Below are 17,821 nucleotides of genomic sequence, written 5' to 3' on the forward strand. Positions count from 1 at the left end.
GAGTACTGGGTTGGCAAAGTCGGTTCTAGAGCTGAAGAGTCCATTTTCTGGAGGCTTCGTGGCACCGAGAAAGCCGGAAGGTGAAGCAAGTGCGCAGAGGATCCACCGGAACGGAAGCCCACGGGACTCCGCAGCGCCTCGCCCTCAGCGCTGCGGCAGGAAGAGAAGGCACTCTGCCACTGAGGAGGGGGAGAAGCTGGACGGGAGCCACCCGGACTGTCCGCCTCCCAAGCGCAGGCGCACTGGCCCTGTGGAAACGCAGAAGCGCGCTCCCCGTCAGCTGCGGCGTGGCAGTGGGATCCTGCGCCGCTCTTCCCACAGGGCCAGAAACAGCTCAGGGTATGGCAGAAGCTCCATTTGGGAACGGCTGTACAGCTCGAGCGGCCACCGAGAAGACTGGCACCCCAGGTCGCGAGGGGAGCAGCAGCCTGGGAAATACTCGCTCGAAAAACAAGGTGCGCTCCCCCCAGTGCCCGTTCACCCAGAGGCTGCGAACGAAAAACCGCCGTGCAGAAAGAGAAAACAGACCTGTGCAGAGGAGGGTGACGGTGCGCCCGAAAGAAAGCGGCGAAGGATGGAAGTGAGACTTCTGGCGATCCAGCCTTTAAAAGGAAATGCCAGAACAGGAAGAAGATCAAGAAATCCAAAGTGAGCACTGGAGAGGAGACTGCAAAGGAGGCTGCGTTTGCAGCCTCACCTGGCAATGCTGCCAACCTCTCTGCCAGGTGTTCCAGGTGCACGGCTTATGGACAGAAGCGTTCAGTACTCGTGACTGAAATTACCATCGAAACTGGCCACTGACCATCAGAGGCCACAGACAAACATTCTCAAGAGGATGCTGACCGCTGAACTTGACATGTGTGTTTGCAACAATAAAATTGCTGTCATAGCCAAACCCAGTCCTAAGTGGCGCCACCTGATTTCCCTAGAGAGTTTGACGACTCAGGAACCAATGGAGGAGCTTGGTTTGGGTTTTGTTTGGTTGTTTATTTCTTTACATTTTTTAAATTTCAGCCTTCATCGAATGCAAGCAACCTTGTGAGATAGAAGGGCAGAAGCTTTCTACAGCTGCTGAGCATAATAAATTAGCATGTAGAGTTCTCAGTGAAAATATGCCAAAGCACAGAGCATCTCCAGGGCTGCTCGATTAGAGACTCAGGTGCTTGTGTTCTCCTGGCAAACATGGACATTAGTGCTGGGGAAAAAAAGACAACAGTGATGAGTCTTGAGGATGAACTTTGATCTTGAGTGTCTCTTCCAACCAAAATGATTCTGTGTTTCTGTTCTACAGTTCTCTTGTTGGCTGCTTGAGCTTTTTCACCCCCTGCTGTAATCAGGTCACACCAGGGTTGGACACGAGGAGCTGTGAAACCTGCGTTGCGGTGCTGGACGATTGTTGGTGGTGAGTACAGCGCTTGGGTCGCCAGAGCTGTCCCTTCATCCTCCTTCAGCAGCACTCAAGCAGTTTGGAGGAAGCCAATCCTCAAGAACTCGCTGGGAAAGGCCAAGCCAGGAAAAAGGATAGGTTGATTGCAGGAAAGTATGAAATATGTATGCAGGGAGCACTAAGTCAGAAAAGGCTTCCCATGGATGCGCGAGCGAGACGCCCTGGAGCTGTGCAGCACTGTGGGAGGAGGACACCCCATCCAATGCACCCAATTCCCGGCTAAACCTGAATAGCAGTAAACATCTATCAAATGCTCAGGCCTGTACAAGGATTGTTGTGGTCCCATTTCTTCTTTAGTCACTAAAAGGTGTCGGGTGGATGCTGCAGCACTGGGGGGAGATGCAGGGTCTGGTCAGATTGAAGCAGTTTTGGCCGGGGATCCGGTGCGTGCAGGGAGGTGGATTCACTGTGAAATGGCGGCTGGTTTGGGGGGTGAGACCAGAATCCACAGAGTGGGAGATGGGGCTGCAAGAAGCATCTTGTAATGATGCTTCCAGACTGATTGTGGAGGATGGGAGTAGGACACAGGGACATGACCAGCGACGGGTCCTTCCTGCTGGGAGCCCTCGGGAGGGGGAAGGTGTAGCCTCAGCCTCTCCCTCTGCATCCTTTTTCGCTCTCCCTCTGCATTGTGCCCAGTCGTGCAGGGGTGGCTGGACCAGCCTGAGCCTCTTCCTTCAGATGCCAAGTCTCAGGGCCCAAACAAGGGGGTTATTTCCCCCGGGGGGCTCAGCAGCACCTCCTGACCCTGAGCAAGAGGTGGTGGGTGAACCATCCCTGGAGACATCCCAGGCCAGGCTGGACGAGGCTCTGAGCACCCTGAGCTGGTGAAGATGTCCCTGGTCGTGGCAGGGGTGGCACTGGGGAGCTGGGAATGTCTCAACCAAACCATTCTATGATTTTCCGCTTCACAGCAGCAGTTCACGGCTGTGCCAGGTGCCGGTAGCTCTGTCTCTGCCCCTCCACCTGCTCTGGGTCACCGCAGGCCAGCCCGGCTGCTCCGGGGCTCAGCTGGGGCTGTTTAAGCCCTGACAGGTCTCACCTGGAGCCTGGTGGGTCCATAAGCACCCACCTGGGCTCTTTGTGGGCAGCTCCCCTTATAAACCAGCAGCCTGTGTGTCCTGAGGGCTTTTTCTTTCTTTCTTTCTTTGTTTCCCCCTTTCAGGGCAGAGCTGGTGTCCCTGCTGCACTCGTGGCAGAGACTGGGCGGTGCTGACATCCCAAAGGCCACCAGCGCACGCCTGTGTCCCCGCTGCTCTGCCAGGAGCTTCTGCAATGTGAGCGATGCCTTGGGGGCTGATCTGTTGGACCGCAGCTGCTCCATCCCCGACCCACAGCTGGTCTGGAGGATCGTGTCCCAGGTGGAGTTCTACCTTTCCGATGAGAACCTGGCCAAGGACGCTTTCCTGCTGAAACACGTCCAGAAGAACAAGATGGGCTTTGTCAGAATCAAACTGCTGACGTCCTTCAAGAAGGCAGGTGGCTCCCGGTGCCGGCCAGCGGGGCTGCGAAGTGGTCTTCATGTGGAGGGTGTCCGTGTGTCTGGGTGTCCTCTGGCTGCTTCTGCTGGGGTGTATGGGGAGGTCCAGGTTGCCATTTCCAGAGCCCATTGGGAACGTTCTCCTGCAAACCCCAAAGATGATCATGTGGCATGGCGACGTTGCTTTGCTGTGGTTTCAGGTTGATGGGGTCGCAGCCTGCCCAGACAGCAGGCTTAGGGTGGTCCCTGCCTGAGACGCTCATGGGGACGTGGTGACCCCTATCTCTTCCACAGGTGAAATTCCTGACGCGTGACTGGAAGCTCACGCTCTACACCCTGCGGTTCTCAGAGCTGCTGGAAGCGAACGAGGAGGGCACCAAAGTGTGGCGGCGTGTCCCCATCCCTGAGTCCCGGCTCAGCATCCCCCCCAGCAAACTGCTGCTGGCCTGGGAGCTGCTGCCCCGCGAGCAGGACGCGCTGTCGCTGCTGCAGAAGAACTTCCTGGAGACCATCACGAGGATGTTCAGCCCCTTTGGCACCACCGCCTCCATCCACATCCTGCTCCCGGGCCGCAAGCTGCCCTCGGATGCGTGCAAATACGCGTTGCGCTTCCCCGAGCTGCTGAGCCGGTGCTGCTCGCTGGTGGAGTACGAGAGCCTGGGGAGCTCCCACAGAGCCCTGGTGGAGCTCGGCCACCTGGGCGGCCAGAGCATCAGGGTGGTCCCGCTCAGCAGGAAGGGCTCCAAGAAGAAACCGGAGGTGGTGGAGGAGCTGGTGGATCATCCGGGTTTGAAAGCGCAGGCAACAGCCGCGACGTTCCCCTACGACCTCGGGGGCTCCCTGCTCGGCAGCGCTCGGGAGCTGAACGGTGCCTCGGCGTTGCCATCGCTCCTCCTGAACAAGGAGCCCTCGGAACCCAGCTGGTCCAGCAGCGATTTCAGTCCCAGCGACTGGAGCGACACCTTCACCGGATCACTCCTCTCCAGCGACCACTTCCTTCCCTTTGACGCCAACGTGGGCACCGGCAGCTGCTCCAGCCCCGAGAGCCCCCGCGGTGCCTGAGGCAGCGGGGCACCCACCTGGGCCCCCTGGGCCGGCAGCTCCTCTCGGGATCCCAAACCCTGATCTGGGATCTCCCCAGCAACAACCGGTGTGTCTGAGCTCCTCGGGCTCTGCGACGGGGTCCTGCGCCTGCCCCACAGCCACAATGGCACTGGCGGCTTCTCCAGCAGCATCGGGAGGGGAAAGCTCGTCCTACAGCGCTGAGGCTTCTCTACATTTGGGTTTGGGGATTCTTTTTTTCTCCTGTTCTCTGTGCCCCCCCAGAGCTGTGGTGGGTGCTGCAGCTGCTCCAGGGAACCGAGTTTTGGGCCAGGATGAAGCTCGGGGTGCTGAGCGGCAGCGGGGGCTGCACCGTCACCAGCGTCGGGGATGGGGGCTCAATGCACCTGCTGCCGCCCGGACCCGTGGAGCTGGGGTTGCCGGGTGCTCCATGGCCCCCAGGTTGTGGAGCTGGGGTGGGAAATGAGCAATAAAGGGAGATGAGATTTCCAGGCAATTTCTGGCCAGTGTAGTGATTGTTTGGTTGGTTGCAGGACCAGGGAGTGGAAAAACAGCTGCCCAAGGTACAGCCAGATTAGGGCAGGAGGGTCCCTGCCCTGCAGTGCCTCCCTTGCCATTCTGGGGGTGATTTGGGGTTATTTTGTTGCAGCAGGGAGGCGAAGCCTGGTCTGTGGTTCCCAGTGCCCCTTCACCCCACCCCACACAGGCATAGAGCAGATCCAGAAAAACAGCATTTAATGGAAAACAAAAAAGAAAAAAGGTCCCATGAAAGCCACTCCAGCCCCCCTCCCCCCTAATGCAGCATCCCGTCCTCCCAAACCCCTCCAGTGCCCCCCCCAATGCGGCATCGCAAACTCCTCCAACCCCCACCCCCCGGCGAACCCCATCCCCCACTCAGGGTCTAATCGCCCCCTGCCACCCCTGCCCTGCGCTTGCTGGGGGGCTCAGGCTCGGGGCTGTGCCCCCGTTCGTGGCTCCGTTTGTGGCCCCGCTGCTCTGCTGGGGCAGCCTGGGGCTGCAGTAGCTCCATCGCTGTGCTGCGCTTGCTGGGGGGCTCGGGGCTGTGCCCCTGTTTGTGCCTGCGTTTGCGCCCCTGCTCTTCAGGCTTGGGGACGCTGCTGAGATGTTTCTTGCCCTGAGCATCTTGTAGATTGGTCTTCTTGGGGACCACAAGGTGGCTTGTGGGGTCCCCAGCGGCTTTGTTGTTGGGGGCAGCCGAGCAGCTGGGGCGGACATGGCTGCCTGGAGGTGTCCCTGCAGCGGTGGCCTTGCTGGAGATGCTCAGTCGTGCGAATTTTTCCTCCAGGCTCTGGTAGCCAGATGGGATGGGAGTTGGCAGCACTGGAGTGGCTGCGGCCACCACTGTGCCCTGGTAGTTATAGGGCACAGTCCATTGAATGCGGAACACCCTGGGGTCGAAGCAGCACCCACATGGTGCCGTCAGAAGCCCTGTGAGGGGGAGAAGAAGTTGTCATGGGCTGGTCCCCATCACCAATGTCCCCTGGGTCTGCTGGTGGCTGGGACATCCCCATGGGGTGAGCCTCTGTGCAGGGAACGGGGCTGCAAAGTGGGAGGAGACTTGGTTCTGGGAGGGGAAACGGGAGAGATGGCCCTGGGTGCTGGGGAGATGCTCAGAAACCGGGATTTTCTGGGCACATATGACCCAGGGCAGGGCCGCTTGGCCGCACTGGCTGAACCCCTGTGCCGGGGACAGGGGTGGTGGGTGCTGGGAGTGCCCGGGGTCGGCGAAGGGACCGAAGGTGCCGGAGCAGACGGGGTGCCAGGGGTGCCGTACCTGCTGGTGGGGCCTGGGGGGGTGCCCAGGCTGCAGGGAAGGGCTGCTGCTGCACGGTCGGTGGGCGCAGCGGGGCTGAGCCTGCAAGAGACACGGGAGCAATGGCCGGCGCTCACCTCCCCACTTGCCCCCATGAGCATCCCGGGCTGAAGGGGTCGGGGTGGGTTCCTACCTGGAGGAAAGAAGTTTTGGGGGAGCACGAATGGCTGTAGCAGCCGCAGGACCGGGCGGACCCAGGAGCCGTTCGCTGGGAACATCATGGTCGCTCTGACCGTTGGTAACTAAGGACTCTTTGGGGTGTCCCAGGAAGGAATGTTGGGGCTCCCAGTGTTCCGCCCCAGCCCAAGAGCCTCCCCAGCTCCTCCTGGGCAGGGAAAGGGTTTAGGGGGTTGGGCGGGTGGTGGGAACAAATGCTTTTTGCTTTAAATGTTATTTTTCAGGGGGAAAAGGAACAAGTTGATGCAGCCGAGCTGTGTGTAGGGACCAAGCTGCACCTTGTGCCACACAGTGAACACGTTTGTGATCATTGCCTGTGTTTCTGTGCGCTGGAGTGATGCAGAGACAGGAAAAGGGGACGCGAGGGGGTGTCACACAGCACGTGTTCTCCAGACCTCACTCCAGCAGTCCCCTGATCAGCAAAGCCGAGCAGCCCTGGATCCCCCTCGGAGCGGCTGAGCTTTGCCAGGCAGGTGACACTTGGGAGGAGATGAAACCCACCACTGGGTGCTCCCCAAAAAACGGGCTGGATGCTGCACATCTGCCCCCAGGTTGAGGTTGGATCTGCGGAACAATTTCTTCACAGTATCACAGTATGTTTGGGATGGGAAGGGACCTCAAAAGATCATCTAGTCCAATCCCCCTGCTGGAGCAGGAACGCCCAGGTGAGGTTGCACAGGAACATGTCCAGATGGGTTTTGAATGTCTGCAGAGAAGGAGACTCCACAAACTACCTGGGCAGCCTGTTCAGTTGGAGCACTGGAAAAATCACTGATCTGCAGAAAGGATGATAAGTAAAAAGACCTGAATTATTGATGTTTGGGCAGCGGCAGGGATGGCAGCCTCCCCCTTTTTTCCCAGGGTCGTCCCGACCTCTACACGTCAGGGAAGTGACAGCACCTTCAACTCGCATTCTCCTGTGCAAAGAAAGCAAAGGTTTGGCCATACATTGACCTCGAGGAACTTTCGTTTTCCAGCTTCTCAAGAATTCGACTTTCGCTGTTTCCCCAAAAAGCTCCGCACTAGGCTGTGATATCAAGACGCAAGAGCATGGGCAGGACTAACATTCCATTCCCAGTCACGTTTCCTACTTCCCATGATCTTGCCCGTCCCACCTGCTGCTCTGCCAGGGCTGGCACAGGCAGCGCTTTGGAGACTTGATTTCCTGCACCAGGGCCTAAGGTAACAACAGCTTTGTTGATATTCTTGCTCAAGTGCACTTCAATATCCCACTTTCAAGGATATTTCCAGACAGTTTAGACCTTCTGGGAATAGTTTCAGTCGTACAAAGCTAAGCTTGCAGAACTGTACACTTGAAGGGGATATTCAAGCAATGCCAAATGAGTAGGTGTGAGCCCAATTTTCAAATCACGTATGGGGAAATGACGCCTGCAGCTTTCTATCTGGTATGCAGAAAAAAGCCTTGCAAATACTCCAGCACTTCCAGACACGTGCCTATCAAATTAGCAGAGGCCTGCTTTACAATCCCATGACCCCCAACAAACCCTTTTGGAGATGGCAACTACTACTCTTTCTCACCCGGCGTAAATAAGCATCATTCTATTGACTTCAACAAATCTGTCTGGCTTGGCATCAGTTTAGGATCTGACTCCTACTGCTCCAAAGGAAACAACAGTCATTTCCAAGGAAGGATCAGAGGGCACTTCCCTGCAAACGCACGCAGTCACTTTCAGTTTGCTCCAACCTCATGACGCTGGAACCAGACCGTGTATTGTGTCTGCAGGACTGAAAAACTGAGACTGACTTGGATTATGCCTTTCCATAGAAATGATTGGTTCTCATACCGTGACCCTTTTGGAGGAATTGTCACCTCTCTCCTCCTGATTCTTCCATCTACAAACTCACTTCTTTACTTGGAAGTCTGAGCCTGTACAGAGAGCTACAGTCCCTTCTCCGGTGCCGACTATTAAACCTCCTGTCTTCGGCAAAAGCAAAGCTGTGACTCCCTAGGAGAAAACAGCATGAAAACGCAATCGGATGGGAGCAGAGGCTCCTTGCTGCTGCAGCCACGCTGAACAGCACAACGGAGTCTCTACCGGGCTCCCGACGGCGGGGCTTATCTCACTCCAATACGGCTTTGTCAGCATTTTGTCACTGACCTGGGCTAAAGAGTGGCTCTCTAGAGGGAGAAGGGAGAAAAGAGTTATTAATTGCAGGTCTAGATGAACTAATACAGTACGAGGAGCGAGCAAACAGCATTATCTTGGATTCTTCAGAGCAGCTGGGACCACATACAGAGCCTGACCTCATCGCAGCAAGCGATACCCACATCGGGGACCGGCACTCGCGCTTTTCCTTCCGCGTGTCCTTCATCCAACAGCCACGAAAACAACAGAGGATACAACTCAGCTTCAATGGTCTTTCCTACAGCTCTTTTTAGGATGATCCTCTGCGTCTCAGGCCTCTCTCTCTGCCTGAAAGATGCAATCCCATCTCCCACCTATTAGTAATCAAATACGTTTGTCACAGGAAAGCTTTGGAAATGAGTCAGCCCATGGTCAACACGGGTTTCTGCTGTTACTGAGCAGAGCAGATCAACGGGAGGCCAGCCACTGGAAAAGGAGAAATGCTGTTCGGTGGATAAAGTACCAGGCTACAGGAAAAAAATGCATGACAACAAAATCAACAAAAAACACCCAAACAAATGAAAACAGTCCTCAGCCTTCCACAAAATACAAGTGTAAGAGGAGTCAGATCTGCTTCAGTTCTGCCACCTGGGAAGTAATATTACTGTTCCATGTACAACAGATTAATTCTTGAAAATCACCAAGAGACTCCAAGATAGGCTGCCAGAGGAGTGAAATGACTTCTGTGGGGTTAAATCACAGTATCACAGTATCACAGTATGTTTGGGATGGGAAGGGACCTCAGAAGATCATCCAGTCCAATCCCCCCATGGAGCAGGAACGCCCAGGTGAGGTCGCACAGGGACATGTCCAGGCGGGTTTTGAATGTCTCCAGGGAAGGAGACTCCACACCCCCCTGGGCAGCCTGTTCAGTGCTCTGGCACTCTCACTGAGAAGAAGTTTCTTCTCAAATTTAAGTGGAACCTCTTGTGTTACAGCTTGGTCCCATTACCCCTTGTCCTGTCATTGTTTGCCACTGAGAAGAGCCTGGCTCTATCCTCACGGCACTCACCTTTTATATATTTATAGACTTTAATAAGGTCCCCCCCTTAGCCTCCTCTTCTCCAAACTAGAGAGACCCAGCTCCCTCAGCCTTTCTTCATAAGGGAGGTGCTCCACTCCCTTCATCACCTTTGTTGCCCTACGCTGGACTCTCCTGATATTCTAACTTGGGAAAATATCCCTACGAGCTTGGGCGAACTTCTGCATGAGTGAAATGGAAAGGACAAAACCATGAAATAAAGGGGCTTTGTGCCACCAAACTGGAACTGAAAACGAAGTTCCCGTCCCAGAGGCGCCTGCAGAACCTGTGGCCGGCGGCTGTTCCGCCCAGACAGACCCGCAGGGACGGGCAGGAGCTGTTGGACTGACACCGTAAGTCACAGTCCAGACTCCAGCAGCATTTGCCGCTCCCAGGTTCATAAGCAACATTGCCAGCCCTCGGGATCCCACCAGCAGGTTCGCAACGTTCAGATTGTTTCTCCTTTAAGCCCGAGCCATTACGGGAAAACAACAATTTCTGTTTGGTGGTGGCTCTTCGGGGAAAAACAATGCCCAGCTCCAGCATTTAGTGTTGTGAAAGCACCAAGAAGTCAATTCTCAAAGAGCGACCAAGAGGCGACTCAGAGTAATTCTGCATTTATTCCCCAGGAAGAAACCCCTGTCGTGGGCTTGACTTGTGACTGGGGAACACACACAGATGTCGCTGCTTTAGGATTCAAAGTCTGACATCTAAGCAGCACCCCCAGCCTTCCTGTGCTTCTCAAGCATTAATCTGGCCTAAGCCCGGGAAATGTTCAGCATTTAACACCTTCAGAGGGTTTAGAAAAACCAAAGCCACAAAGTGTTGGTTTTGTTCGCGGAAAGGACTGAAGGTCTAAGGAAGGAGAGAGAAGAAGTGAAGAAAGAAGAGAAACCAAAATGGACATCTGAGCTGTTTAGACCCAGAAAGGACACGGAAAAAGCCACAGGCGAGCTCTGATGAATGTGGAAAAATTCCTTTGCTTCGATTATCCACGCAAATAGAAGCAATTGGTTGTTTTTAAAGGCTTGCTTACACGTTTTAAAGGAAAAAACCCCAAATCACCGTAAGCGTTACTGTGCATTCCAGCGCTGGCAATGCAGGCAGCCTCACACCTACCTACGCATCGGCTTAAAGACGATTTAACTTGAGGATCAAATAACCATGGGCTGCAGAAAAGAACCTGACACACGCTCTCCCGCTCTGTGATTCACCAGCACTGAGTTCCCCGTTCGCCGGCTCCAGCAGCAGCACATCCGCAGTCTCCTGATGGGTGACAAACACGACCTGCGGAGAGGATCTTCTGCCACATTCTCACAGCGGCAGCGGCGCCGGGTTTCGTGCAAATATTCTCAGCAAACGCACAAGAACAAAGGGATTCTTTTGCATTAGAAAGACGATCCACAAGCAGAGCGGTTTCTGAGCAATGCTTCTGGAAACTTCCTCCAAGGCGCTGGCAGCGTTTGGCGAGTCCCCTGTTATCACGGGCCCATCACCTGGCTGCTGAGCTCCTGGTCTGCGGTTTTGCCTGTAAAATCTTCCACCTCAGACGCCCTTTGGGTTCAGCGTTATGGCAGGTGGCAGCATTACAAATGCAACCTATGACTACGGAGTTTATCTGATTACAGCTGCCCCTGCTCTTGTAGGTGAAATGCAGAGTCTAACGTAGGAGGTTAAAAATATCTCCATTCATTATTGACTGCTCACCCAAAGAAACCAGCGCTTTCAAGTACGACTATAAATAAAATCCCCATCAGACCTGCAGCCTGCCCGGTCCCTTCCTGCAGGGATTCCTGCTCTTTGTCCCACTCGGATCTCTTGCAAAGTTCTCGAGCGCTCTGTGAACTCTTCCAGCACATCTCCTGTCAATATTTATTTCTTTTTACAATGCAAATCACTCCAACTACTTCTGAACATGCGTTTGCAATTGTACATCCCTCTTCACATTCCAACGGGTGCCTTACAGCTCCTCAGGCCCGCGGCAGGGAGCAAAATTAATGCTGCTGTTTATTCCAGTCTTTATACACCTTAGAGACAGGCACTTAAACTTCATTCCAGGTAGATGGAAAACAAGTTGCTTCATCATAACAAACTATTTTGCCACTCCTCTTCAAAACAGAAACCAAGAAATCTTCAGATCGTGTCTATACAATCAACACGTTCTTATGTATCTAAAGGCAAAGTTCCTTTAAGGGTGCCCCACCTTGTTTTCAATAGAATCGCCTCCTCACCCCGCAGTATCTAAACCCTTTACAGATGTGCTCGGCGTGGGGTGGCTGTGGACTCCAGGTTTGCAGTTTCATGCTTTGCCACCGGATCGTAATTCCCCGGTGCAACTGGTGAACATGGGTTGCAGAGGTTTGTTCTCAAACACAGACAGCATTGCAATGCGTGGCTCCGGAGGGGAGAAGTTTTGGTACAAGTGCTAATGCAAGGTACATTTTCAAGAAAGACACACAAGATGTCTTGGTTAGCAACGGGATGGACTAAATTGTGTGGAAACAAGGATGCAAATAGTTTTGTTTTGATAAACGCTGTGGTTTTGACTCGAAAAAACATCTGCAAAATACCTCTTTCGGCACTGGAGGTGAGGCTACAACTGGAAATTTCTGCCATAAAACACGAGATCCTACGTGTGTCCAGCGAGCACTTGTTGACAGTCCAGTGACAAGGCATGATTTGTGTGCAGAGATGTGCAGGGGGTGGGCGGAAAGGGAATCACAGCACGGAGCTGGGAAAGAGAGCTGGAAAGTATGAGAGGGGATCTGTGGCCGAGGCACTGACAGTAACTGCAGAGAAAAACGTCCCAGCGCCTTCCCAGTGACGGCAGCAACACGGGTTTGCCCTGGTGAATTCCCCTCCTCGGGCACAAGGGAAGCGCATTGGGAAGAGCGAGGGAGAGAGCAAGAGGAGAAGGGCTGACGGGGCTGAGCGCGTCTGACCGAAAAGCCTGTGAACAGGAACGCCTGTTTGAAGCGGGAGGGGAAAGGAGGAGACTGGGAGGACTCCTCGCTATTTCCATCCAACGGGAATGTCTCCTTTTCTCTCCCAGCTCCCCCAACGACCAGTGCCACATCCTAAGAAGCTGCCACCACATTACAGTCACAAACCCAAGCTGAAGCCAGATTAGCGCCTACCAGCTCAGGGCTCGTCCACAGGGCTGGCAGGCGGCTGTGATGAGACCCACTTCTGGATCTTCCCTTCTCCTCAACACCTTGTCAGCCTCTTGCACAGTCAAGGGGCCTGTTTGCCCTCAGCTTTTCACTCTCAGAAGCCATGTCAGCTGAAGCTCATGATGCTCCAAAGGTCTCTGCCACAAACTGCCGTTCCTATGGATCTGCCTTACGATAAAACCCCTCACAGTACGCACTGGACTGTGCTCTGGCTTTGAGCCTTGGCTTTTTCTTTTGGACCCCCAAACGGCACAGCATCCTGCTCGTGACCCTGCCTGACGGCTTCTTTAGCAGTGCTCTCAGAAGTGTATTTTTGGTGAAGTTTTGTTTCAAGTGCATTTGGCACCTTTCCCTCAGCCCTGAGGACACGTGAGTTCAGGCCCTCGGGTGGCTTCAACCAGGGGCTCTGGGCGAGGTGCACGTGCTGCGAGATGGAGAAGGACTCAAAGCACGCAGGCATTGCAAGGGGAGGTGACAGTCACCAAGACCTTGGCCTAAGAGACAGCACAGAGCAGCCACGGGTCCTGCGTGGACGCAAAGCCCTGCAGGGGGGCAGCCGGACAAGGGGCTCAACCGCGGCCAGTGCGGGTGTCCCCACACGGGGACACACCTGCAGCGAACTTACCATTGCCAGCAGGAAACAAAACACATCCATTCCTGTCCTTTAAGAGGGACACAGAAAAAAACTACTTGCATTCCTACAATATAAGTGGGAAAAACAAGTAATAACTTCTCCACCCTTCTGGAACAGATCAACATTGAACTGTATTTCAAAGGATTCAGTGGGTCCAAGTTATCCCGGAGACATGGGCCTGCATTTGTAACGCAATAAATATTTCATCTGGAACGGGCACGTACATGGTTTGGATGCACCTGTCCAAGCAAAGTTCAGGAGGCTGAGAGAAACAAGCCCAGAGGAGCGTTTTCTTTGGGGCCGACTGCTGAACTGCTCTTACAGCCCCTGTGGGCTTGTGCTGCTCTCAGAGCAGATCTGCTGCCCCGCAGGACAGCGGCCCCGCGGCATCCCCACCAGCACAGCCGGCCCTCCCGCGGCAGCGCTGCCCCTGCTGCTCGCTGCTGGGCGTGCTGCTCACGCAGTCGCAAAACACATCCCAGCTTAGGCAAGGGATAGACCGAGACGCTACAAGAAGCCTTTTCTAGCACCAAACAACGAGAAATCAACAACAAGTGTTCTAGCTGGTGCCCATTGTTTTATCATTACAGCTGCCTGCATGCAGAATTCTTGTACGACCACAGGTCAGAAGCTCCTTATTCAGGAGATAACTCCTGCTTGAGGATGCTCAGACCCACGAGTCCCAATTAGAGACAAAAAAAAGCTCAGTTAAAAAAACCCTTGGGGTTATGAAGTCAAGAACTCAGAAGTGAAAAAGCAATAGAATCAATGTACCCTGTGCAACCTTGTTTTGTCCAAATTGTGCATACACATTACAATAAACTCTTGAATTACATTATTTATACTGCCTTTTTCAGTAAGATCTCTGCCTCATCAGTGGCAGAATCAGAACAGCAAAAAGACGAAGGGAAGTGGGGGAATGGGATGGGGAACAAATACAAAAAGAAAAGTTCAGTCCAGACAGTTTAACACATTTGTGAGATCTGACTATAGGACCTTACAGCAGTAAGTGCGGGAAAGCCTCTCAAACAAGCGCTTCCACCAGCCTTCCCAGGAACGTCCTCTGTCTCACTCCAGCTCGTATCTTCTTAAAAGAAGCAAAAAAGTCAGGAACTACTCCATTTTTATTACTGCTTTTCACTTTCTATGACGTTTACCAGATTAATTGTACAAGAGTTTGTGGGATGACACACGAGATTCAAGTAAAACCCAAATTCTGAGCCAAATGAAGCTCAACGAAGGCGGGACAATGGGCTCAGCCTTCAGCATCAAGACGGAGACACAAGGAACTGACAGCGCAGGAAAAGCGTTAGTCTGAGAATCCGCTTTGTGCTGGTTCTCCCGCAGGTTGCTCTACCTTCAGTCACTAACAAAGAGCAGGACAAGGACAGAATTGGAGTCACAGAGCTGCTACTCACCATGCTCAACTTCTTCTTCTGGGGCCCACAGGCAGTCAGCACCTTGCTGCTTGTGTTCACTTTCAGGACATCTCCACAAGTCATCTTGGCTGAAACGTACCTGAACACACACGCTGATTCCTCTCAGTTGCCCCGCGTAGCATTCAGATGGATGGATTGTTTTAGTTGCTGTATCGAGTTCCCACACTCGAATGGTGAAACTATAAGAACAAATAGAGTGGGATCAAATCCACAGATGCAGAAACCTCCAAGTTTTTTCAGTACTACAAGAAGTAAAAAGCCTTCACAAGGCTCCATTATTCTGATCTTTCAATACGGAGAAAAAGAACAATATCAGAGAAGTCTCTTATGGAAACTTTTTCCGGGTAAATCAAAAATCTTAAGGCTTCAGCAAAAACATATGTGAGGACACTTTCAACTCTTTCCTAGTGCAATTTAATTGACGATGTCAGAGATGATGTCATATCTTTAAGCAGAGTCACCCTTACATTTACCAAAGTGCTAAAATTGCAAAGGCGAGCACTCATAAGTGCGAGTGCAGCCAAGAGCATCCAAAGCCGTCCCTGATGTACAGGGAGGTGCAGGCCCTCAACGCGTTTAAACGTCAGCCTGGATATATGGGCGCTGCCGCAAATCCTTGCAAAACGCCACGTTTTGTACAACTTTTGTTACAAGCCAGTGACCAACTGTACATCACATCTGGTGAGGACAGGAGATCATCCAACGACCGGCAAGACATCACTGTTTCGACATTAATTAGCCATTGTTCAGGGGCACTCATTGACTGCTTTTCTTGTGTAAACACTGGCAACTAAATATGTTAAACACTGCACGGGGAATGCTGAGTACAAAATCCTGCTATCAGGAGCAGAAGTGACGCACGTGGGCCCCTGTGTGCCGCTCTGAAAACATCTTGTCACATGGAGAACAAGCAGAAATGCCTTAAAGCTGCAACCTGACGGGTATTCATGAGTCCATTCAGAGTAAAAAGCAACAACACAAGCACACAGTTGCTTAAGTTTCCTTGTAGTTCAATAAAGACTCTTTGTCAAAGGAAATAGGGCCAGGGGTTCTCTCGCTCTGCTCGTTCCTCTCAACAAACCCTTACTTTCCAGCAGTGACAAACACCTCGTCCCTGCAGCTGGAGCACATGACGACGTTGGCATTGCCGGCGCTGCGCGGCGAGGCCGGGCTCCCGCACACAGCCTCTCTCTTACTGACGTCCCACACCATCACCCTGCAGGAGAAGAAAGCCTTGAAACAGCTTCGCTTTTTGACATTGCTTGGAAGTCAATTACTAAAAGACAAAAGCAAGACAAAGCCTATTGTCCTGCAGTCTGTTCCTACCAGGACACACAACAGAAGTAACTTTGTAGAGATTCTACCCAAGAAAAAACTTGTCGCCAAAGTGTGGAATTGCAGTTTACATCCCCTGCTCCTGAAGCAAGGCTACGTGGATTTATCAGATTCCTTCTGCGGAGCACGACTCAAATCATACAGAATCACAGAACAGCTTGGGTTGGAGGGACCTTCCCAGCTCCCCAGTGCCCCCCTGCCATGAGCAGGGACATCTTCAGCAGCTCAGGGTGCTCAGAGCCCCGTCCAGCCTGGCCTGGGATGTCTCCAGGGATGGTTCAGCCACCACCTCTCTGGCCAACCCGGGACAGGCTCTCACCACCCTCCCTGGAAAACGTCTCAGGCCGCCCATAGAATCTGATTCTTGTCAAAAATCTTGTGCCAAGAAGCGGAAATCCTTACCTGCCGTCGTCCTGGCCTCCCAGGGACACAAGATAAATGCCTCTGGGCGAGATCGAGAGTCCCTCGACTTTGCCCTCGTGCAGCGAGAGCCGAGCAAGTAACTCCTGCTTTGGGAAATCCCAGAGGATGACGTCTGCCTGCGGGGCAAAGCAGAAGGGGGGGATGGCAGAGCATGAGCTGTAACTCGCAGGATCTGGGAGAACAACGTTCTCTGGCAGGAAAGTTGTTCGAAGGAGCCCAGCCCAAGCTTCTCTGCAGCCCTGGGCACCCCTGACACAAAGAGGCTTCAGACTGGGTGCTGTAAGAAGCATTATTCCAGCTGAGCACTTGAGTAGCTCTGCTTCATTTCAGCACCTACATTTACCCTGAGACACTGAGTATTTGACTTAGGTTTTAAAACACTGAAAGCACTAAAACCTGATCCCTTCCAAGTGTCTTGAGGTCTTTCAAATAGGCAAAAATAAAACGAAAAGAACTTCAGAGGTCTGGAAATGCAGGGAGGTACCTGTCAAGGGCTTTTGAAAGTCCTAAGCAGCTCTGGAACTCAGGTCTCACTTGAAATAAACCAGCATTTATTAATTAATGTCTAATGAGATTTTGGCTGCCACACGCCCACAACACTTTGGATAAAAAGGACTGGAACTAAAAATCCCTCAATCCTAGGGAGACTGCTTCATGTTTTACAAAAACATAAAGGCACATCCAGCAATGGAGTAACCACAATTTCCCATTCCCTTCAACATCTTCCCATTGCAGATATTTATTTTCCAACCAAAGAAAAAATAAACGAAAGGTGTTCCCACCACTGGCAAGCCAACTCCAATTTCTCTGGTCAATACTAAGCGGTTAAAATCAGAGCATTACCCACCTTGAATCCAATGCAGGTGACTTGTCCTGAAGCGACGTACATCCCATCCCTGGACACGACAACGCAGGACACGTTATCGGCGTGGCCGTGCAAGAAACTCTGTTTCTTAGTGTCCAGGTGCTGAATCAGCACCGTACAGCCCAGGGGGTACAGGATGTGCTCCCTGTCGGGGTGGCAGATGAGGCCACAGGGAACATGTCCTGCAAGAGAAACGGGTGAAAGATCCGCTGGCTGCCAACAGTTCAGGGGCTGCAGAAACCACTGGCTCCCCACGGTTTACCTCACAAGGCGAGGGGGGGGAAGGAAAAGAACCTTCCAGTTCTCCCCAGAGCTGTTCAGCAGAACAACCCCGTGTCGAACAGCACGGTCACCCTTGTAATAAGCGATGGCCAAAATTGTTAATGTTGAACAAATCGAGTAGGATTCAATTATATTATGCATATTGTTGTAAGCAGTAACTGCGCTTGTGCAAGTTTGATTATGTTTTGTAGAACCTTGTAGTAGTAGTTAAGCCAATGCCTGGATTGCCTGGATGGTGCCACAGGTAACAGGACTCCCGGATGGTGCCACAGGTAACAGGACTCCCGGATGGGGCCACAGGTAACAGGACTCCCGGATGGTGCCACAGATAACAGGACTCCCGGATGGTGCCACAGATAACAGGACTCCCGGATGGTGCCACAGATAACAGGACTCCCGGATGGTGCCACAGGTAACAAAGTTCCAGAGACGGAAATTCCCAGCGTGTGAACGAGCGTATAACATATATAAGCACACACGAAAAGTTGAGTGCTGTGCCTGT

This window comes from Columba livia, unplaced genomic scaffold, assembly GCF_036013475.1.
Source record: "Columba livia isolate bColLiv1 breed racing homer unplaced genomic scaffold, bColLiv1.pat.W.v2 Scaffold_166, whole genome shotgun sequence".
In the NCBI taxonomy this organism is placed as follows: Eukaryota; Metazoa; Chordata; class Aves; order Columbiformes; family Columbidae; genus Columba; species Columba livia.